We start from the raw sequence: 24139 nt of genomic DNA on the forward strand, positions 1-24139 counted from the left end.
GGTGTTTTTGGGATTTCCCTGAAATCGCTACAACAAAGTGCTTTTTGCGGATTGGTTTCAGGAGTGTTGCAGATTGTCAACGACATTGTGCATAACGGCAAAACTGTAGCGATTTCAATTAGTAACCATTGTGCTATTTTGGACGAATGCAGAATGGCCCTGGGTATTTAGGGTCATCAGGCAACTGCAGCAGAAATTTTTTTAGCCATGGAATAGAGCCATGAAAGAGAGCAGCTTACGGTTACCTGGATTTAAGGGCTTATCCAGATTCACAAGTACCAGAGCCTAAGCTGGACTTATGCAGCACATAGACTGGAAATGCTGTGTTCAATGTAGGGTGTTTGTGCTATCACATATACCAGTCCCTGGATCTCCTTCCCTTCCATTAGAGCTCCACACACCAGTGCTACTGGTCACTATAGATTAGACTGTCAGTTTGCTTAGCTTTAGCTGCCAGCCATATACCAATCCCCTCTGGCATTGTATAACATTCATGATATCCTCCTTTAGTGAGAACTCATGTTGCAATGAATAACTAATGGTGTCAACTAAGAAGCTCTGAGCTAAGCTGAGCCACAAATTCATGAAATAAGTTCAGGTACCCTGGTAGTATCTCAACTCCCCGCCCCTGGAGATTTGGGGTAGAGCTTGGGGACAGTGGGGTTTGGAGAGGGGAGGGACTTCAGAGGGCTATAATGCCATACAATCCACTTTCCGAAGCAGCCATTTTCTCCAGAGGAACTGATGGCTGGAGATCAGTTGGAATTCCTGGGAGATCTCAGGTCCCCACTTGGAGGCTGGCAACAATTAGCCAGTTCCTGGGGTCCAATTGCAGACTGGTGAGACAGTGACCGTAAAAGTGACAGGATATGGGGCCATAGCTCGGAGGATTGCTTTGTAGACACCACAAAGACTCCTGATTTTAGTAATCAGAACTTGTTAATGGGAAGCATCAAAGCAACAGCATATGCGGTTCTTGCTTGAACTGGAGAGATACCCCCAGTTCAGGTCTTAAATACCTTTTGGGTGGTCAACCCCCTCTTTTCCTGGGATTGCAAGGGATCAGCACAGCAATGGTGGGGGGCTACTCACTCTCAGCAGGAAGTAGCCCAAGACCTGGGCTAGCCCAGGGGGATATGAATTACAAAAGATGACTAAGAGGATGCGGGGAACCTGCAGGATGTGAGTGATGTGTGAGGTGTGAGAGACATGTGGAATTTGTAGGGCTTGATGGCTGCCTGTTTGCAAAACCAAATCAAAACAGAAATAGAACATATGGCAAATACCACAAGGTTTTGACAATATATAGGATTCTCAGCAGCTCCCACAGATGTCCAAGGGACATAGCTGCAGCTGGAAACCCAGTTTAAGAGAAGGGCTTGACCTTGTCCCTTCCTTCATATACTGGTGTTGTGAAGGGTGGCTGACCAGCCCTAATGGTATAACCAAGTGGCTTCTTTGATTTTCTCTCTTGTTGCCATTCATCTCTATGGAGAAAATGATAGTGTGGGAGGAAGGCTTCCTGGCCCACCTGGGAAGAAGGGAAAGGTGTTTGTTAGCTACGTTGGGACTCCTTTGGCTAGTGGGCCAATGTGTGAAGAGTTTCCAGCCTTGTATATGTGCTGTGCACTGGTCCACACAGTTCTTGCCTGTGACTTCCCTCTTTTCCTTTGTTCTAATTATCATCCCTGAAAGCAGCAGTGAGCAGTTTTCGGCCTCATTTGTGTAATAAAGATAAAATGCTGTTAGGAGGAAGAGCCCCCGTTGTGAGTCTGGATTTTTACAACAGCAAACAGATACTTTGGTTGGCTGAGGCTTGTCGATAGGAGAGGCAGCCATGCCAGCTGGTTCTGGGCACACAGTGGGGGTGTGGGAGTTGTGTTTACATGTCATGAGGACTATCTTTTTTGGGGGGGGGGGGGGAGGGGGGTCAGAAACAAAGCATATTAGAGCACACAAATCCAGTGGCGAGGGAAGGCAAAGAAACAGGCACAAAGTGTTCCATCCAAGGCCTAACGTTAGGCAGTCTCACTCCTCCACACTGTGGAGCCCTTATTATACAAAGGGGGGGGCTCCAACAGATGGCAACAGGGCTACTTGTCTGAGGGATTGCTCTCCATAGTCACGGAGAAGCTCTGGGTCACAGCAGGAAGCTCTCTCTGCAGAAGGGCTCTTTTGACTCGCCTCTGCGACAAGACACATACCCACCCTTTTCATAATTGCACGCAAAGAAGGATTGTTAGTCAAGGGAGGAGTCTCTGTTGTCAGGTTGAGTACCTGCTGTGCAGAGGAGAGAGAAAAGAGATGAGAATCTGAATGCTTGGGAGGGATTCGTTATTGGAGACACGTCTCAAGGCCCTGATTCCTTTTGCTTTCGGGAGACAGCTGAGGCTGAGCAGAGCAATTTCAAATGGGCAAATAGCTGGCAAGAGAAGAAGAAGAAGAAGAGTTGGCTCTTATATGCCATTTTTCTCTACCTGAAGGAGTATCAAAGTGGCTTACAATCTCCTTCCCTTTCTTCTCCCCACAACAGACACCCTGTAATGTAGGTGAGGTTGAGAGAGCCCTGATGTTACTGCTTAGAACAGCGTTATCAGCGCCGTGGCGAGCCCAAGGTCACCCAGCTGGCTGCATGTGGGGGAACACGGAATCAAACCCAACTTGCCAGATTAGAAGCCCACGTTCCTAACCACTACACCAAGCTGAGAGGGTTAAATAGACCCCTTCTTATGACAAAAGAAACCCTGTCCCACAAAAAAATGACCATGGAATTACCCTTAAAGTTGGGTAATTTGAGAGCCAGTGTAGTGTAGTGGTTAACAATATCCAAAAAATCTGATGCAAACTGCTGAGGTAGGTGGAGGGAAATAAAGGAAAGAAAGGACAGGTGGAAAGACGACAAGAAGGCTTCTTCCAAGGTAGTCAGGGAACAGGGTTTTTTTTTCAGGACTTGCTTTTAATACTAATAACTTATGTTGATTTTGTTGCCCTATGGTATTGTTTTCACTTGTAAACTACCTTTACCAGGAAGGCCTCCTGCATTTGCCTGCTGTCTCATATTCCAGCTTGACTGATTCTGGAGTGTCCTCTGAGGGCCAATCAGGCATCTTCTTCCTGCCAGTGAAGTCAGCCTGGAAGCCTTCTCTCTGAGCTCTCCCTCACATCTCCTACTGAAGATTACCAAATATTTGCCTCCAGTCTGAGATTAGGGGGAAATGGAGAGTGGAGAATGCTGCCGACTACCAACCTCCCCATATGGTTATGAGCCTGCTGCCGACTGCTGTTGACTTCCTCCCCTGGAACTAGCTCTCTGCATTTGTACTTTAATGTCCCCCATCGAAGCCACCTATTCCACTTTCTGAGGTTTCTGTTGCTACATTTAACCAGGAAAAAAAAGACGCTGGCCATATGGGCTGATGTTTCCACAGTACTTTCCACTTGTTGATCTCTTGGCACTTAATTACAGATGGAAACACAGAAGAAGTGCCATTCTATACCTTCCAAGGTCATGGACCTCATTACTTTACCTTGAGAAGTACCTGTAGTTAACACAATATCTGAAACTTGGATCTGTCACTTCAAGACCTTAGTTCTATTCCTAGCTCTGTTGTACATTTCCCAAATGACCTCAGGGAGGTCGCAGTACCTGTCAGGAACTCAACGTCTCCATCTGTAAGATAGCTAGTCTCCCACTAGGTAGGGGAATGCCATTAGGCTCAATAAATCAAGAGTTGTGCACTGCACAGAGTTATTACGGTCAGCCTCAGGATGATCATGGGACATTCTGGCATTCTGCCCAGTGTCCTCTACTACAAAGGGTATTTGAGGAATGTAGGTCTTTTCCACTTGCTTTTACATCATACTACGCCCAACCCGGTTGATCTTTCATGCTGATTTTTCACAACTGGTTTGTTGTTGCCTTTTGAGAGTGTGGTGAAATATTTGCCTCCTCCCCCAATCTGCTTTTCAGAAGTCTGTGTGCCTTCCAGAGGTAAACAAGCATTTAATGCATGCTGATTGCTATGCAGGGGATGGTGGGGGCATAGTATGGCTACTTTGAGTAGCCTCTGGAGAAGCAGCATAGAAATTTTCTGAGTACAATAAATAAAGAAGTAAAAAGCAGCTCCCCTTATCAGGAGAAAATAAGACATTATCCTGAAAGGTGGGGGGGGGGGCATGTTACCTACAAGTACAGATGACAAAATGATATTTTAATATTTAGTTCAGTATTATTGTGGGACTCAAAAAGTGACAACTTTCTCTTGCGTAGTTCTTTGGTTTTTATCCCGGCTAGAGCACCAGGCTATTGAGTGCCTTGCTTCATACATGGCTGCCAGAGGGTCTGCAGGGTCCCTGCATGGAGTTCACCCACAGCTGCCCTCCTGAGGGTGAGTAATGGCAGAGCACTGGGGCTGTGTGGTGACTGTCAAGAATATTCTGACGCTCACTTTGTGTCCCTTGGGCCCTGCCCAGAAATCAAACGTTGGCAACCTGCATTGCCAAGTGAAGGAATAAATAGCTTGCAAACCTTTCAGCAGCATGTTAATTCCCTGTCAGTCAATCCACAGAACCGGCAGTGAAAGTCTGTAAATATTCTGAATCGAGCTGAGGGGAAATCAGTCCCTGACACCCTTGGCTGGTTTTAGGTATTATTCCATATTGATCTCAGCTGAGAATTTCTGTTGGAAACTGATAGCAAGAGAGGATGCCACAAAATAATAGTTGGCCTCTTTATCTTACTAGTAAGATCTGGGCTCATGAAGAAGCTGTAACTTCAAGACTAGCAGGACTAGATGATGCAAATTCAACCTTGGTACATAGTACAATTTTTCCCATATAATTTTTCAAATAAAATAGGCCTGGCAAAGCAGCATGGCATTTTGAAATACATCCCGGCTCAAATTTCACATGTATTGATGTGATCCAGGAAAGGGAATCTATGCTGCATTTTGCTATCCAGAGCAGGGTTTGTCCTTGCATGGAAATAGCTTCAAGGTGTTTTCATACATGAGGCTTAAAATAGTTTGATGACAAGAGACTGACTTCATTTGGTGTGTAACGTGACTGTAAAACTGACACTGAGCAGCAGGTCTGTTTGCACTGGAAATGCAGCTCTTCCTTCACGAACATAAATACAATTTATGTCTCTGGCATAAATTGCGTAAATTGCATTTGCATCTCTCACAAGAAAATGTTCTAGGACACTGACCCATAACCGTGAAAGACAGAATGCCAGGGTCTGCATGCAGTTATGAAGAGTAGAAGAGTCTCAGAGGCTCCACATATAAGAGAAAAGGCTTCTGGAAGTTACTGTCTTTTCCCCCTCAGCTGACCTTTGCAGGTGCCTGCCCTTTCTTTGTATTGATTTGATACGTAGCAGTACAACAGTGAACCACTAGGTGTCTCTGTGTTCTGTGAAGGGATGTAAGCTGAGTGTCCTTTGGGGGGAACAAATGGGGGGGGGGGACACACACCAACATGGGATCCTGGTAAAGTGTGCGATTCAGGTTAATCACAGTAAGACTGGACTGCACATTTATATAGCAAATACTTCAAGCTCATAACAGGTTGTTTTCAATAACGTTAAAGAATTCCTCACCGCATTGCCTGTAAAAGAGAGACAACCCACCATCTCTTAGCTCAAAAACATTCACTGGCAAAGCATGTTTTGTCCTCACACTGTAGCTCTTGACAAGAGGAGACCTCTGGTTAAGGAACACACCGTGCAGCAGTGGCTGGTCTGGCTCTTTCTCCCTCCTTCCTTTGGGGAGCAAGGCCAGGGGTGGTGTTACATGAAACACATGGATCCAGACCATGCCAAAAGAGAACAGAATGTAGACAAGGAAGGAAGGATGGGAAAGAAATTAGGACATGGCCCTGATGTCTTTCAGATGTAGTTCCACACTTAAAGAAACAGTGTATAGGAGCTGATATTTGGTAAGGTACTCCCTTGCAATTCGGGCTTGGGCATGAATTGTGCAGTTATGAGGGTGGTACCAAACCACTTTCCAGGTGGTTTGTGCATTTGGCAAGAGTGCCTCACCCATCTTATCATTCTTGCTCATGTTAAATTTTCTTGTTATATTTCTGGGAGGGTGGTCTACAAATCTAAAAAACATAAACATATTAGGCGATTTCTGTGGGCTGCACCTAAAAGGCAGTAAAGCATATTGTGAATTGAGAGATAAAGAGAGAGAGAGAGAGAGAGAGAGAGAGAGAGAGAGAGAGAGAGAGAGATTTGTGACAGGAGCATGGTGGGAGATGCTGAGTTTCTTCCAAAAGCTGCCAACCAGCTTGGCTTTATGAGACAGGAAACAATCCGAACAATTAGTAATGCTTAGAGACGTTTCAGTGAGTTGCCTGATTCCCTTGTCTAGAACTGTAAAGGATTATAATGAGGAAGAGATGGCTTTTATACCCCCACTTTTCTTTACCTTGAGGAATCTTAAATTGGCTTACAACTGCATTCCTCCACCCCCTTGTCACGTAAGTGTGGTTGTGATAGGGTTGCAACCTCCAGGTGGCAGCTGGAGATCTCCTGGGATTACACTTGATCTCCAGGCAACATATAAGCATATGGATAAACATATGGAACAGAGGCCCATCAATGGGTATTAGCCACAAGGTACAGATAGAAACCCCTGTCTGGGGCAGTGATGCTCTGCATTCTTAATGCTGGGTGGACAACAGTGGGAGGACTTCTGGCCCCGCTAGTGGATGTCCTGATGGCACCCGGGTTTTGGCCACTGTGTGACACAGAGTGTTGGATTGAATGGGCCATTGGTCTGATCCAGCATGGCTTCTCTTATGTTCTCATGTATTCTATTTTACTGTATATGTGGTTTTATTGTTGTGAACCACCCTGAGCCCATATGGGGAGGAATGGTATAGAAAATAACAACAACAACAACAGAGATCAGTTCACCTGGAGAAAATGGCTGCTCTGGAAGAGAGACTCTATGGCATTCTACCCCACTGAAGTCCATTCACTTCTCAAACCTGCCTCCAAAGATCTCCAGGTATTTCCCAACGAAGAGCTGGCAACCCAAGGCTGAGCAAGTTCTGAGGGAACCGTGACTGGTCCAAGGTCACCAGCAGGCTGCAGGTGGAGGAGGCAGGAATCCAGAGCAATCTAGCTCTATACCAGTTTTTCTCAACCTGGGTTTCATGAAACCCAACCATATTCTGCATGATTGTACCCCTTCTGGGGTTTCTTGGAGCCTGAAGAATGTTTCAGGGATTTCTCAATGGTAAAAAAGTTGAGAAAGATTGCTCTGTACCACGTAGCTATTAACATGTAGGGAAGGCAGGGCTTAGGGAATGGGCAGGACTTCAGTGGAGCATAATACCAAAGCAGCCATTTCCTTCCAGCTAACTGCTCCCTGTTGTCTGGAGACCTTGAGATCTCCAGGCTCCACCTGAAGGTTGGCAAGTCTACACCTTGGGGTGGAAAGACAGCACTGATAAAGGCAATATCAATACAATAAATACCATATTGGCAATTATTTGGAGGCTGTGAAACAGCAATGTTCTTTCATTCTGAGTAGGGCAAGAAGCATTGTTACCACTTTAATTCTGATTTATGAGATAATTGACAAGGCCTTCAAGAAAAACAATCCTTTTTGGGTCTTAACCCTCCCCCTGGCTGCTGAGAGGGGTGACCAAAACAGCAAAAGGACTTTCTTTCAGAAGCTCATTCTTTTCCATAAAAAATGTTAGCCCACAAATTTTTGTCTCAACCCCAGCCTGAAGTGATTTAGAGGGAAATTAGTATTTTCAGAACTAATCTGTGGTGTTTAACAAAAGACTGACAGTCAGACAATGAACTGAATGTGAACAGTTGATATTGTATCCCAGTCATACAACTAAAGCTACCGGCGTGTACTGCTGCTTCAATGGCAACACAGCATGGAGAAGCGGCTCTTTTGTTGTGCAGTAATTGCATGTTTTGTTTACAGGACCTGAATGCTGAATAATTCAAGGATGAAAAATAGCACAATATTTGAACATCTTTATTTTTGCTTTTAGGAAATAAGGCTCCCCTGAACTGGATAAGCCTGATTTTGTCAGATCGTGGAAGCTAAGCAGGGCCACCCCTGGTCAGTATTTGGATGGGAGACCCTAAGGAAGTCTAGGGTAACTCTGTAGAGCCAGGCAATAGCAAACCACTTCTGAACATCTCTTGCCTTGAAAGCCCTACAGGATTGCCTTAAATCGGCTGTGAGACTTGGGGAGGGGGGGGGGGATACCAATAAGCAGAGTTCCTACCATTGTACTTGGGGTCTTAACCCCACTCAATGGAGGACTTTTCTTTGAGATTCTTCTCACTGAAGTATCTCCTTCAGCAGGGTCATTGAAAGCAGATGTCAGATGGAACACCTCCCCTTGAAGAAAATACTACAGCCATTTGGGGCTTTCGGACTTAAAAGAAATGTGACGAAAGGGAGGGAACATAATAGACATTTATAAGTTCAGGTAGGTAGCCATGTTGGTCTGAAGCTTCAGAATAAAGTTTGAATCCAATGGCACCTTTAAGAACAACAAAATGTTGTTCTGGGTGTAAGCTTTCACATGCATACATCTGAAGAAGTGTGCATACACATGGAAGCTTATGCACAGACATTTAAAGGAATATGATTTTTAATGGAGATCATCAGTATACAATTGAATGCTGTACTTTAATGAAGGAAAAGTGGAAAAGTATTTTTTTGGGGGGGGAATTCCAAGTATATAAGGATTTAACAGATCACATTGGTCTATATGGCATCCTGATGTATCTTTTTATCATTATCCACCAACTGCTTGTATTACTTGATCTTGCTGCAGCATTCAACTTAGTCAATCATGAACTTTCAGCTTACCGCCTTGCCAATGCTGGGATATGTGAGACAGCCTTTTAATGATCTCCTTTCTTTGGGATTGCGGACAGAGGGTAGCCATTGGGGCAATACAGCCTCTTCAATCCCATCTCCCACATGGAGAACCACAAGAAGAAGAAGAGTTGGTTTTATATGCCACTTTTCTCTGCCCGGAGACTCAAAGTGGTTTACATTCTCCTTCCCTTTTCTCTTCCTACAACAGACATCCTGTGGGGTAGGTGAGGCTGAGAGAGCCCTGATATTACTGCTTGATCAGAGCAGCTTTATCAGTGCTGTGGCGAGCCCAAGGTCACCCAGTTGGCTGCATGAGGGGAAGCGTGGAATCAAACCTGGCTCGGCAGGTCAGAAGTCCACACTCCTAACCACTACACCAAGCTGGATCTCTCTCCCCAGCTGTGTTCAACATTTTTATGCTCGGATTTGATTATTTGTTGTAATATATTTGTTGCTTTTATATATGTATCTGGAATTTGATATTAGCTGCTGGGAGCTGGCCGGCTGGGAGCAGTGGCCTACAAATCTAATGAAATCCATAAATAAATCCTTGCCTTGACAGAGCTAGTGCAGTTCTGCGGGGCCTATAAGATGGAGCTCTTCCACCAGCCTTTTGGCTGGGGCCTTTGAATCAGATAACATCTACTGGGCCCCCTATCAAAACCACCCCTGGAAGGAAATCTAGTACTAAGAAGGCTGAGCAATATAATATTTGTCTGCTGATGTTGACCTTGTTATGTTAAACAACAACAACAACAACCACAACCACACCATCACCTATTCTATAGAAACCATCACTCAAGGAGAGATTGTGGAACTTGAAACTGTGTTTAGGTTTATAGGTTATACCTGTTTAGCCAGTTTTACCTGTTGTGATCGGCCACTATGCTTATCTTATATATACTTGAGTTTGCATAGAAATGCCACAAATTAGACCATTTGAATTTTATGGCATTGTACCTCCACAATTCACAAACAATCTTCTCCTTCGCAATGTGTTTGCATATGCATAATATGGCTCAAGGTTGACTCAGCCTTCCATCCTTCCGAGGTCGGTAAAATGAGGACCCAGCTTGCTTGATGGGGGGTAAACGGTAATGACTGGGGAAGGCACTGGCAAACCACCCCGTATTGAGTCTGCCATGAAAACGCTAGAGGGCGTCACCCCAAGGGGCAGACATGACTCGGTGCTTGCACACCTTTACCTTTAATAAGGAAACTGACTCCAGCAATGAAGAAGATGAGTTGGTTTTTATATTCCACTTTTCACTACCTAAGGGAGTCTCAATATGGCTTACAGTCACCTTTCCTTCCTTTCCCCACAACAGACACCTTGTGAGGTATTTGGAGCTGAGAGAGTTCTGACAGAACTGCTCTGTGAGAACAATTCTAACAGGGAAGTGACTGACCCAAGGTTACCCAGATAGCTGCATGTGGAAGAGTGGGGAAATCAAACCCGGCTCTCTAGTTTAGAAGCCACTGCTCTTAACCACTACATCACATGTGTGTGTGTGTGTGTGTGTGTGTGTGTGTGAGAGAGAGAGAGAGAGAGAGAGAGAGGGAGGGAGGGAGGGAGGGAGGGAGGGGGAGGGACCAGGGAGAAGGTCAGGAAAGTGAGAGGTAAGGGGGGGGGAGACGGTAGGGAGAAGTGGGGGGGGAGTTTGTGTGTGTGTCTGAGAGAGAGGGGAGGGACCAGGGTGGAAGTCGGGGAACCAAGAGGGAAGGGGGAGAGGCCAGAGGGAAATGGGTGGGAAGGAGTCTGTGGCTATGTGTGTGTGTGTCTTAGAGAAAGAGGGAGGGGGCCAGTACCAAGGAGCCCTGGAGCAGGTATGTTTTCCACGTAACTTGTGAGAATCAGACTGTCACTAATTTATTTCTTTTCCTTTTCTACTTTCTATAGAGAGTATGGTGGTCTGCCACAGAAGCCTAGGCATCAAAAGAAGCACAGAACATCACTGTGACATTGGTGGCAGCAGAGAAAGGGCATCAGTGTAATGGGCAGAGATTCAGCCATATGGGTTTTCTTGCCTTGCCAGCAGTAGATATGCTTTTCACGGTCTAGGTATGCGCAGCCGTCTGCGTGCAAGTGAGCAGGGCTGTGAGTCCCCAATTTGGAGTGCTGTCCATGCTTATGCCAGACTGAGAATTGGCATCACAGTGGAGAACAAATTTTACATGAGCCAATTATTGCACATTGTTCAACGGGGGAGGAGAGGCTGCTTAATTTTGAACAATGTCCACCAGATGGGAGAAAAGCCAGCTTCCTCCAGTCCAATTCAGAATGTGGCCTTTCCAAGCAATGGAGCAAAGACTTATTAGCCATGCACTGCTCAGAGGAACTCGTAAGAGCACAGTTTAAAATGGAACAATTGCCCTGCCCTTGCTGTGCCATACATTCACGGCAGGAAACGTGATGTTGTGCAGGCTGCAGTATCTTGGGCAGAAATGACCTTATTACATTTCACTCCTTTTCTTGGCAGTTTCCCCCAGGGGTAGTCAAACTGTGGCCCTCCAGATATCCATGGACTACGATTCCCATGAGCCCCTGCCAGCAAATTGTAGTCCATGGACATCTGGAGGGCCGCTGTTTGACTACCCCACTTTCCCCGATAATCCATTTCCCTTTTTCATTTTGCCATTTTGTTCATTCACTTAGGTTTACTTACAGCAAAAATCAATCTCTGGATTGCTGATCATTCATCTTGGCTGCATTTGCTTTATTGGGGCTGCAAATGACTTGGAAAAGTCGCTGCTGCTTTGCATTCAGAGGTCATTTGGCTGTACCAGAAGCCCATCAAATCTGCTTTTCCAGTATGAAAAGTAAGGAAAGTGCCCTCATGTTTTTTATTTTTCAGGCCCATGCCATCATTTTTCCGGAAGTGTTTTGACATATATTTTCTTTGGACACCAGCTGGCTAATTTATATTTTTTGCAGGAGTTCAAAGATCTTTGAGCATAACCAGTTCATCTCTATTTGTTTCATATTGACAATACTAGCATAACTATTATGGCAGGGAAGTTTTAACTCAAAATGATCTGCTTAATTTTGACTGACACTTTAATTGACATCATAGCTTTTTCATTTGCTGTGGCTGGCAGCTGTCTCTCTTCTTTTGGAAGCAATCTGCTTCCTTCCCGTCTTACAAAATGAAATGCTGTGGAATATGACTCCCAACATACCTCTAGTACATTGGAATAAAAGCTAAGGACTGTTTCAGAGGGTTAGCTGTGTTAGTCTATTATAGCAAAATAAAATGAAAGCCACGGGGCACCTCAAAGAGGAAATGTCCCTCTTAGTCCCCTCCTCCTTCTAGCTGGCCAAGACATTATGAAGATCTGGCTTATGGTGTTTCCACCTCACCTGAAAGACAACCCCTTCCCAAGGGGACTCCAGTAATTCCAATGGCCACCAAGAAGCTCATACAGGAATAAATGCTGTTCATCTTTAAAGTGCTACTGAGCTTGTTTTAAAATTCATGTTGACATTCATGTATGAATGCCGACAGTCCCCCCCCCCCAAAAAAAAATGTTGTGAATGCCCAAGCATACATAAATATTTGTGTATTTTTCAGAAATGCATTGGTGCCTGCTGGACTGGGTGACTATCAGTATTTGGTGGAATCTCTGCGAGGTTTTGAACATCCATAAAACATGTCTCAGTCATCAGCATTCACATGCAAATATCAACATCTGCAGCAGCTGCTTTTTTTTGAGTCACTGAGCTGTTCAGGGCTTGTTGGTCAAGACATTTTGTCACTCCCAGCAAAGCATGCCTGTCACCTCCTCTCACTCAGCGAGGAAGCTGGGAGCCAACCAAGCCCCAGTATCTCTGTAGCAGTGGCAGTGCTGCTGGGACTCAGACTTGGTGCAGGTCGGCTGAGGTCAAGGAGACATCATCTGGCACCTTCTGTGATGCTGTCAGCCAGGAGCATGCTGAGACCTTGGGGTGCATCAGCTTCACCCCTATTGTGCCACTCACAGCAGCCATTGGGTGGCTTGAGCCGAGGATCGGTTTGGAGGCTATTTATCCCCATTTTGTTGGCTCTTTCTGTGATTTAATATCTTTCTGCCTGCCCAATGGACCCACAAGTAGAGCTGCCAACCCAGCACTTACAACCAGTGGGGACAAGCAAATAGGCATAGCTGCAATGTCACTTCCAGCACTAACCTTGAAGCGGCATCATTGTGTTGGTGTAATGCTTTAAGGCAGGGGTAGTCAACCTGTGGTCCTCCAGATGTCCAGCAAACACTGGCAGGGGCTCATGGGAATTGTAGTCCATGAACATCTGGAGGACCACAGGTTGACTACCCCTGCTCTAAGGTTCACTCGAATCACTATGGTTTTACCGCAGAGTTTCAGTGGAATCCTAAAGGATTAAATAAATAAATATTTTCATAACCTGCCCTTCCTTTGTAGCCCAGAGTGGGTGACATGATTATACAATAGTCAATAAAATAAAAGAGCACAAAATAGCTTATAATCTCAGTTACCCACAAGCAATTTAGACAGGAGGGGCTCCAGGTTCTCAGAGCAGGTCTTCTCTCAGTTCCTTCTTGATGATCTCTCATGGCTTCGATCACAGGCCTGGTGAAACAGCTGTGGGGTTGCTTAAGGACCTGCAGGGCTCTGGTCTCTTTTGGCAAAGCGTTCGACCAGACCAGGATCAAGGATGAAAAGACCCTGGCTCAGGTCGAGGTCAGGTTCACTTCCCCTGGGTCAGGGATCCTAGGAGATTTTGGTCTGCTGATCTCAGCACTGTTTGGAGGGTATGAGGGGAAAGGCAGTCCTGTTGATACACTGGTCTTGGACTGCTTAGGCTTTAAAGGTTAATACCAAAACCTTGAACCTGATCCAGTCTCCAATCTGGAGTCAATGCAGCTGGGAGAGCACTGGCATCATGTGTGTCCTCAACTGGTTAAGGACCCACACTGCTTCAATTTGTACTGACACAACATTGCTTCCAGATTTGCGCTAGTGGTGACATTGTGATATTGGCTGAATGTTTATTCCTCTCCCCCTTCCTCCTCACTGGACTATTGGGTGGCAGCATGGGACTGAGACCTAGTCACACCTCTCCCCCTTTTCCTTCCCTTCCTTTTTCTCCCCTCCCCTTTCTTTCCTCCTCTGCACCTTCTTATGTATCTGGACCAAACGTTCAGACAGATCCACTGCTAACAACAAATGCATTATTTAGGAGACTGAGTTCTGCTCAAAATGACTTACATTAAAAATGATAAAATATCAATATAAAAGCAAGCATTTAAAACAAGCTGAGTGATATAAAAGTGAGATCAGCTGTAGCTCATAAAATGGGTTATTGAAAGACAGCAACCCTAATGAAAAGCCTTGGTAACAAGAAATGCTTTGGCCCGACACCTAAAAGACCATAAAGCACCAGACACCAGACAAGCCTCAAAAGGGAGGGCATTCCAGAGGCAAGGAGGTTTCAGTATTGAAAATGCCCTCTCTCTGGCAGATCTTAATTGGCAGGCTAGACAGGATGGGAGGAGATGGCTCTTCGGGCTTTTATTTAATTTTAGGTACTACTTCTCTTCCATATAATTTTGAACCACTCTGAGAATATATTTGCTTTTCTGAATTCTATGTTGCTGCTTTTAATTAATTAATCCATCAGGCTTTCAACAATTTTAACCCCTCTCCTGCCGAACCACAGGACTTCTATCTTGGAGGGGTTGAGCTTCAGGCAGCTCAACTCCAACCATCTAGCCATGGCTTCCAAACATTAATTAATTAATTAATTAATTAATTAATTAATTAATGCTGCCATTGCTCATTTTCATTTCCACTTGATTGAATTCATGGATGTTACTTCTATGGGCCAGGTAGACATTAGTGGAGTTTGAAATCTACGTTGTGGTGAATTGCGAGAATATGTCTGAGGGATTTACCTGACTATTGGTATATGTTGAAAGCTGTGTGAGCAAATGATATACATTTGCTCAATTTCTTCTTCCTTTTTTATTTGTGGTGGGGGTGGGGGGGATGACAGAAATTGGATGAACCATGCATGCATTTGCATGTGCAAACTTCCAGCCCACAAGGAGACCCTTTGTGAGGATTCGGAGATATGCAATCCTATGTGTATCTCAATAACAAGTTGACCAGGCCTACAGTAATCTAGAATTAATGCCAGTGGGAAAACAGTTTAGGATGACCATCTCCATTGCTCCTTAGATCATTGAGATTCATGGGAAGGAAGAGATTCCATCAGGCTTTCAACAATTTTAACCCCTCTCCTGCCGAACCACAGGACTTCTATCTTGGAGGGGTTGAGCTTCAGGCAGCTCAACTCCAACCATCCAGCCATGGCTTCCAAACATCTGGCAAATGTTTCTGGGGGAGAGTCCGGTTGATCATCCATCAGGAGACAGAGCTGAGTGTCATCTGCATATTGGTGACAACCCAGCCTGAAACACCATACCAGCTGAGCCCAAGGGTTCATAAAGATGTTAAAAAGTGTGGGGGAGAGGACCCCCCCTGCGGAACTCCACAAGAGAGCTGGAAGGAAGAAGATGTTTCCTTCCCTACAGCAACCCTCTGGGTCCAGTTCTGGAGAAAGGAGAGCAGCCGCTGAAGGGCTGTGCCAAGTATCCTAGCCCGGGTGAGGGGACAGGCCAGCAACTTGTGGTCGACCGCCTCCTACTACAAATTATCCTACTACATCAAATTGCTTGCTATTCAAAGCTCTGGCCACTGTCTTCATGTGTTATGTTTAACTACTAATTCTGTCCATTTTTGATAGGATTCAAATCTAACCTTTGTTTTCAGCTCCTCCCTCCCCCCTTACATTTGAAATTTAGTATTTCATGAGAGAATTCATACCACTGCTCTACCTCAGCTTCCCTGCCCTGTAATCTTCCACATAGGAAGATTTCCGATATTTCATCCATTTGCTAAGTGCTTTTTCTGCCAAAAAAGGGGGCAAATAATCATATCTAGTTGTGCTGCTTCCCTCACATTCCCTGTCCCCTCTAGGCTCTTCTAGAGAGGCTGTCCACTAAGCCACAAGAATAAAATTTCTGAAGGTTCAGTAGACTGCAGCCAAAGGGGGGGATTTCTGCTACCACTTCTTAAGAAAAGGGCACTTAATGGTAGGGTTGGATATGGCAATTGTCTGGTAATCCTTACAATAACCTTGCAATGTACGTCAGTGTTATTATCTTCAGGCTGTACACAGCAGACTGTGAAGTTGTGAGTTCCTAGCAGTCATAGGGACAATCCAATTTTGTTTCTACTTGCCTTCCCCATGTGTACTGAACTATTGTGTTGCTCATTTGCTGGTCCCTCCCCCCAAAAGGATCTTGATAGTACCAGTTAGCACTGATATAATCAAGCCTCCTTCACATATCTAAAGTAGGGTTGCCAGCTTGTTTTGAGCTGCTGCAGTGGGGTGATGAAAGGGCTTTTTTTAAAGGCCATCAGACCAATGACATGATGTCATTTCCAGGGAAAACACAGCAGTGACATCAGTCCACTCTAGGATTTGCTGGAAATGCTATGATTTTCTTATAAAGTTTCTGATGATGCCTAGAGACGTGTAATATCGCTTCTGGGGTTTTTCCTTAAGTGATATTATACCCTTGAAAATGGCCAACTCCCATACCTCACCCACCACAGTCTTTTGCTAATATGTCATGAAATGTGACTCATGAAGATTCAGATTGACATAAATGTTTTTAGTCTTCAAGATGCCACTGGACTTCTGTTTTGTTTTGCTATGGCAAACTTATCACGGCCACCCCTTTTGACTAAAGAGCATCATCCCTTTCCTATGGGGGATGGTTTGGTTGAACTTCTTCAGCAGTAGTTGATAACAAGTCTCATGACTCATGGGAAGATTAATAAGGACAAGACATCCATCAGTCACTTGGGAAAGGGGACATGCAATATACAAAGACAAACAGTAAGTCAAACTTAGGAGATATCATGAGTCTATGATGGAACTAGGAGCTTCATAGAACTAGGACTTCAATAATAAATTCATGCTTTATTTCAGCTGTGATCGCCTTGCCCACTCCAATGTGATCTAGCAGAGAGGGGAGGGGGGAGACTAGATGGAACTATTGGACATTTTAACAGCATATTTTGTAGGACTGCCGAAAATGGCTGGTTATTGCTTATATGATAATACTTAACAATCGTATAGCACTCTCAAGTGTTCAAGGTACTTCATACACGTTGGCCTATTATGCATGGGTGTTTTCCTTTGCTTTCTCTGTGCATGTCCATTGGGTTTTCTTGGTCATTCTACATTGATTTTCCTCCCTTCAGTGCTCAGTTTGCTTTTTGGTTGCAGTTTCCCATTTTTTCTGAGAGTGCTTTTGTGCCGGTTTCCCCCTTGTTTCACTTCCAAGCCAAAGGTAATTCAAAAGCATGCAGATTACCTCAGATTTCCCCCTGCCTTTTGTTACCCCTCAAAGGTCACTCCCCTGCTCTCGTCATTTTATTTTTTTACAATTGGCTTGAGTCTAACAATATGAAACTATCTGTAGTCTTAGACTGCTGAATACAAAAATAAAATGACGTGGGGAAGTTAAAAGGGGCTGTGGGAGTTCCCTGTTGGTACTGACTTAAAAGAGGGGATCAGAGAGGGAGCAAATAGCAGTGTCCCCAAAGCAAAAAATATATAAAGAAACAAAATAAATGGGTTGTGTGTGTCAGCACAAAATGATAACATGAGAGAGAGAGAGAGAGAGAGAGAGAGAGAGATATGCTGAGATGGAAAGCCTAAAGCTTTGAAAACGTTTTTCGCTTTCATGCTTTAATGAACAAGGCTTTTTTGGGGGGTGGGGGTGAACCATTTTGGAAGTCTCCAGATGCCTAACATTAAAATGTCTGTTGAGCCACATGGAACTTCTGCAAGGCACTGAATGTATGAACTGATCGATTTGGAGGACGGGGTGCAACCTGCACAGGACAGGCTTTAAAAAATTGCCAAGATAATGACCAGTGTGCAGAATTAACGGAGAGAATCATAAAGAGAAAACCATACAAATTTGAAAGGAAGGGCAGAAAATTAGCATGGCACAAGACTTAAGAAAGCTCCCCAGAGCTTCTGGATGTTAAAGAAGCCAGGACAATTCCATGTATACATAGGATGGCCAGCTCCAGTTAGAGAAATTCCTGGAGATCTGGGAGGGTGAGGTTTGGGAAGGGACCTCTGCCGGGCATAATGCCATACAGCCCATCCTCCCAAACAGCCATTTTCTCCTGGAGAACTGATCTCTGTAGTCTGAAGATCACTTGGAATCCTGGGAAATTTCCAGGGCCTACCTGGAAGCTGACAACCTTATAGTCCTGATTTGGTAGGCAACGACATCTTGTTGGCTCTCTGTTTCATATTGTTGGACTTGTGGCTACATTCGTACTTTTTTGCAGGGGTTTTGGCATGCCATTAGCAGGGGAAATGGCAGACCATTGAACCTGGCAGGTATGTCTGCCTATTAAGTGTTCATGTTTGAGATAAGCTGCTGCTTATTTGAGTGACAGAGGGTCTGCCGGCTGGGTAATTTTTCCTGACTGCAGAGAATAATTCGTCACTTTACATTACCATGAGCCAAAACAATACAAAAGGCCAACACTGGGAAAATGGGTTTCATGCCGCGCAGCCTTGGTTGCTAGGTCTGAAGGGTGATCATTGCTACCAACAAAGGAGGCACACTAATGGGTAGGGCATGATGCAACTTGCTTCTGGCAGCCAATTACATAGGGAGGGCAATTTTCTTCTCACCACCTTCCATCCCAGTGCGCCATTAAAAAATGAGCTAAAGATCAGCACAGGCCACAAAGAGAACAGCGGGGGAAACTCAATTTTATTTACAGTTCCCTATTTCATTCCAGCCCCTCCCCAGGTAACAGTGTGTTTTGTTCAAAGAGATTCACAGGGAGGGACCCAACAATGCTTTCCCAAGCTCTTGAGCCAGTTAAGCTTACTTCCAGTCTGGGACCATAGCCAACAACAAAATCTGAAGAGCTTCTTTTGAAGCTGCCATTACTCTGGCTGTCTGTCTGTCTCTCTGTCTGTCAGAAGCTGTGCTCCTGAAGCTCTGGCCTTCATTGATGTGGTGGTGAATCAAGACCAGGAATACTGAATCCTTGGTGCTGTTGTCTCTGCTGTGGATTACTCTTGCAGGGGGACGCTCGCGTGGCAACTGTGATGATAGCTTTTAGATGTCAGATGAAGACAGGTTATTCTCATGTTTCCCCTTAGGATTACCAACCTCCAGATGGTGGCTGGAGCTCTCCTGCCATTACAACTGATCTCCAGGAGACAGAGATCAGTTTCCTTGGAGAAAATGGCTGCTGAGGAGGGTGGACTCCGTGGCATCATACCTCACTGAAATCTCTACCCTCCGGAGGCCCCACCCCCAACATCTCCAGGGATTTCCCAACCTGAAGCTGGCAACCCTATTGATCATTTTTATTATGTGTTTTTGGCTTTAAGCACTGTCACAACACTAGTTTTAATTGTTTTAAAAATCCCACTTGGTTATGAGCCTAGGATAAAAGGTGGGATAAACGTTTTCAAATAGTAAACAAATTAGTGATGACCTGGGAAGGATACACTGTTGAGAAAAAAACAGCTGGTGATGAAGAGTTTGGCATGGCCCTTTCATCCCTTTTCCACTTCCAATTCCTTTTGCATTTCCACCGACTTTTGCTGGTGCAGACCAATATTTTAAAGACGCCATTGAAAGACTTTCCTCACGGGTCACTGTAGCCTTGGCTATTGCTATTGAACTTCACAACAAGAGACTTAGCAGCCAAAGGCCACAATTTTCTGCTGAGACCTAGTACAAGCAAAGTCGCCCTTTCCCCCCTCACGCTATATTTTTACTCTCTAAACCTTTGGCTGTTGTTGATATAACTGTCAAGTTCTGACTGTGAGATATTTAGTGTGGCTGTGAAATGTACTTCTAGTTTTTATGGTAAAAGAATAAGTCAAAGCTGAAGGCACTGGCCCTGCATTAGCAGGGAAGGCACTGGCCCTGCATTAGCAGGAACAGAAAACTTAAAGCCTGGGGACTTCCTCCTACACACTGGTAAATGCGGCTCTTTTTCTTTGGAACTGGAGGCGTACTCCCCCCCCCCCCCGAATTCTTCTCCTTTCATCTATAGAAATGATGGCTGGCCCTACGTTTTATTCTGCTGGTGGGAGTCTTGTGACAACTGGAACTTTCCGAACAACTCTATTTCACTGTGTTCTAAGCAGTCTGTTCTGATCCTTCTTCTTGCTAGACTAATTAGGGGGGCTTTCATTGGTAGTGTCTCAAGTGGGATACATTGCTTTCAGGATGACAGATCTGGAGGGTACTGGGAGGAAGAACCTCTTCAAGGTTAAGGGTAGTGAAGGGGCAGCAAATTTGTTGAGACTTTTTATTGTGAAGTCATGATTACCTTCTAGAAAAAGAGAAGTTAAGGTGGGTGTCTGCCTGAAAATGCTATACAAAGGGACCTATTTGTTCCATGTTGGAGATAGTTTCAAATTATTCCTGGGTTTTATATTTTTGGAGGCAATGTCTGCCATTGTTTCTTTGTCCTAGTAGTTTTTAGTGTAACACATTTTTTTTTGCACCTAGCATGGTTTTGATCTGATTTCATCACACTTGATCTGCTCAAAACCTGGGCTTTCCATCATGTCTAATGCCATCTACCAATCCCTTTGTTTTTGCTTAGTATGAGCCTAAATTCAAAGACGGAGAAAGTCCCCGTGATGCATGAATCACCATGTCGTAGCTTCAGAATGAATCACCATGTTGTGGCTTTTGACATTGGAACCCTTCCTCCCAAATTCCTCATGTGAGGTGATTCTCCATATCTACTCAGTGGTGCAGGATATACACCCAGGAGACGTTTATTCCTACATCAAAGAATGCAGAAAACACTTTGCTGGAGGTCCAACTAGATCAGCATCTCATTTCTCACAGTAGTAGAAGAAGAGTTGGTTTTTATGCTTCATTTATCACTGCCCAAAGTCTTTTATGCCTCATTTTTCACTGCTCAAAGTGGCTTACAATCTCCTTCCCTTTCCTCTCCCTACAACAGACACCCTGTGGGGTGGGTGAGGCTGAGAGGGCTCTGATGTCACTGCTCGGTCAGAACAGCTTTATCAGTGCTGTGGAGAGCCCAAGGTCACCCAGCCGGCTGCATGCGAGGGAGTGGGGAATTGAACCCGGTGTGCCAGAGTAGACCTCCAACATAAACATAAAAATGCTAAAAAGAAGCCATAAACCTATATATCTGCAATCCAAAGGAGGGTAAATAGCATGGTTTTTGCCTGGTACCTAAAAGATGTTAGTGACTATGGCAGGTGGATCTCACAGGGGAAGGAAATTCGATAATTGGGGCTTGGCCACTGATAAGATTCACCCTCTCTCTCCCACCTTCCTAATTTCAGAAGGATTAATATTGAAGATTTTAATGGATAGGTGAGTTTATCATGTGGGAATAAATTAGGGATGCCTGGCATCCCCAAGAACTTTGAGTGCAGTGCCAGGGTGGACATAACAGCACGTCAGCTGATGCTCTGGAAACTCTTTGGTAAAGAAACTTTAGTACTACCAAAAGATAGAATATTAATTTCTCTTTTTTCCTAAAGAAGAGCCAACCATTGACATAGAAAAAGCTGTTGCTCATACATTCTGAGCCACTTAGTTATGTCTTCTTCCCCTAGGATTGCCATCTCCAACCTGAGAAATGAATGCAGCATCAGGCATGGAGCCTGGAGACAGCAGAGTTCAGCGAGAGGAGGGATCTCAGTAGGGATAACATGTCGTAGTGCCTGCCCTTGGAAGCTGCCATTTCCTTCAGGGGAACTGGTCTCTGTAGACTAGAGATCAGCTGTTACCCCAGGAGAAATCCAGGAACTTATTCTAAATATTCACTGCCTTTTTCTGTGTAATTCGTAGACTGGCAGGCTTGGAGGTCTTTTTGTTGGTTGGTTTGTTTTTAACAAGATTCACTCTGAGAAACACTGTTTTAAAAATAAATAAGAATAACTAACCAAATGCTCTTGGGAGGTTTACAAACTGTGATATCCATTTCCTGTTGTCTGTCACCACCCTCTCATAATCAGAAAAATATGAAATGTGGGTAGCTTCTTTTTTAAAAACTCTGAGCTCCCATGAATTTGTCTCATATTTTGCTACAGCCACCCATATCAGTGTCCTGGACATCACACGATGATGAGTTTTGTAATGTTGTCCATGCAAGCCTACAGTTCACAGCAATACATGTGATTGTTTAAATCATTTTGACTGTCCAGGTGAATAACAGTAATAATTATGAATATGAAAACTCAAAGGCCCATTAAGCTCACACATCTTTCTGCAGATTTTCAGAGCAGTAAGCCTTTAATCTTGACTTGGGATTCTGTGCCCGTCTTACCCACTATTCTTTTTCCTCCAGTGTATTTATTCTGCTGCTACAATGTAAAAATTGCACTTTTCTAAAAACTGATGTGATGTTACTTGTAATGTGTTGGGGATGTCATCCAAAGTTTTTTTTTTTAACACAAATTATGTAATTGCCCTACCACAGCTGTGCAGGAGCATACAGCAAGTACTTTCCATTTAAATCTTGTGGTTAAGGTTTTGCAATGCATTTTAGTGTTGAATGAAAGAGAATAGAATGGAACACGGAAAAAGTGCAAAACCCAATGTTGAACCTGACCAGACTTTTTTAAAACTGACAAGCAGCTGCAAGGCCCTCTTTTTCATATTGCTGAGCACTAGGGGAATCCCTGCTGTGTTATTGGCCACTGTGAAAAATGAGAGTCACATGATTTTATAATATGGAGGAATAGGACTGTAGTTTGTATGGGGGGGGGGTTCCTCTGGCAGAAGCTTTGGAGAGCTTTTTTAGTATTGACCCACTGAACTGAAAAAGAATGGGGGTATTTTTGCTGATGTTCTAGCACAACTGCACACCAATGCTATTTTCCTGTCCTTCATTATAAAATTGCATGGTTTTCTCTTTGTGATTCTTTAATTTGATTGTACACACTTGTCATTATCTTGGCAGATTTTTAGATCCTGTCTGATTGATCCCAAGTGATTCTTAAGTTTAGTGGTTTGCATGTGATTCAGCTGCTATTTTAATGTTAGGCTTCTGGACACTGTCAAATTGGTTCCCTCCTAAACATTGTTCACTACAGCATGAAAGATAGAACTGTTTTCAAAGTTTTAGGCTTCCCATCCCAGTGTCTCTCTCTTTCTCTCTTTATATCTCATGTCAATTTAAATCCATGCTGATAACACTCCCCCTTTATTTTGTTTGCATGAAGCACTGGAATCCTCTTTTTTCCTTGCACTGAGGACACTACTGTTTGCCACCTCTCTAATCTCCCTTTCAAGTAAATATTAACAGAGAACTAAAACTTATGCAGTTCCTTGTAAACTTTTCCTTATTGTTATATTTTTATTCAGCAACCCAAGATTAGCAGTAGTCTCTTATTGATAGACACATGCTTCTTGTAAAAAATTTAAATGTGGGGGAAATGGAACTTGTACACTGATGAAGGGGGGAGGATGGTGGAAGGTGCAGATTGGGTGGAATGACCTCAATGTGGATGTGGGACTGACCTTCAAGGGTTGACAAAAAGGCAGGGAGGGAGAATTCAAGGGAGCCTGAGTGCTTTTGAATTACCTTCAGCTTGGTAGCAAAACAAGGGGAAAATCAGCGCAAAAGCATTCTCAGAAAACCCAGGGAAACAAAGTGAACTGAGCACCGAAGGGAGGAAAATAAATACTGAATGACAAAGAAAACCCAATGGACATGCATGGAAAAGGAAGGGAAAACACCTGTACATAATGGACCAAAGTTCCTCATTCATTTTGAGTGCACTATGCATTGGAGACAAACCCTTTTTTATTTTGCAAATCACATTTATTGCAAGCAAAACTCCTGTGATCACCATTTCTCCTGTTTCCAGTGATTTAAGCTGAGAAGATGGTGCAGAGGGACAGGTTATGCCAGAGCTGCTCTTCTTCTCTCTCCCTGCTGCACGTTTGATGGAGCCAGCACTTCTGCCTTTATGTTGGAGGCTGGCTACCACTGCCACAGCAGCCCACAGGATTGGGTTTCCCCAAACCCACAGAAGATCTGGATTCCAGAGCACCAGCCTACCACATCACACGTTGATCGGCCCTATCACTGGATAGAACATGACTTACTGGGTCCACCTAGTAAGTCAGTAAAGAAGTGTATGGGCAATAGCTTTTGTTTTGGTAGGCACCATTCATTG

The sequence above is a fragment of the Paroedura picta genome, chromosome 1 (genome assembly GCF_049243985.1).
Source record: "Paroedura picta isolate Pp20150507F chromosome 1, Ppicta_v3.0, whole genome shotgun sequence".
Taxonomy (NCBI): domain Eukaryota; kingdom Metazoa; phylum Chordata; class Lepidosauria; order Squamata; family Gekkonidae; genus Paroedura; species Paroedura picta.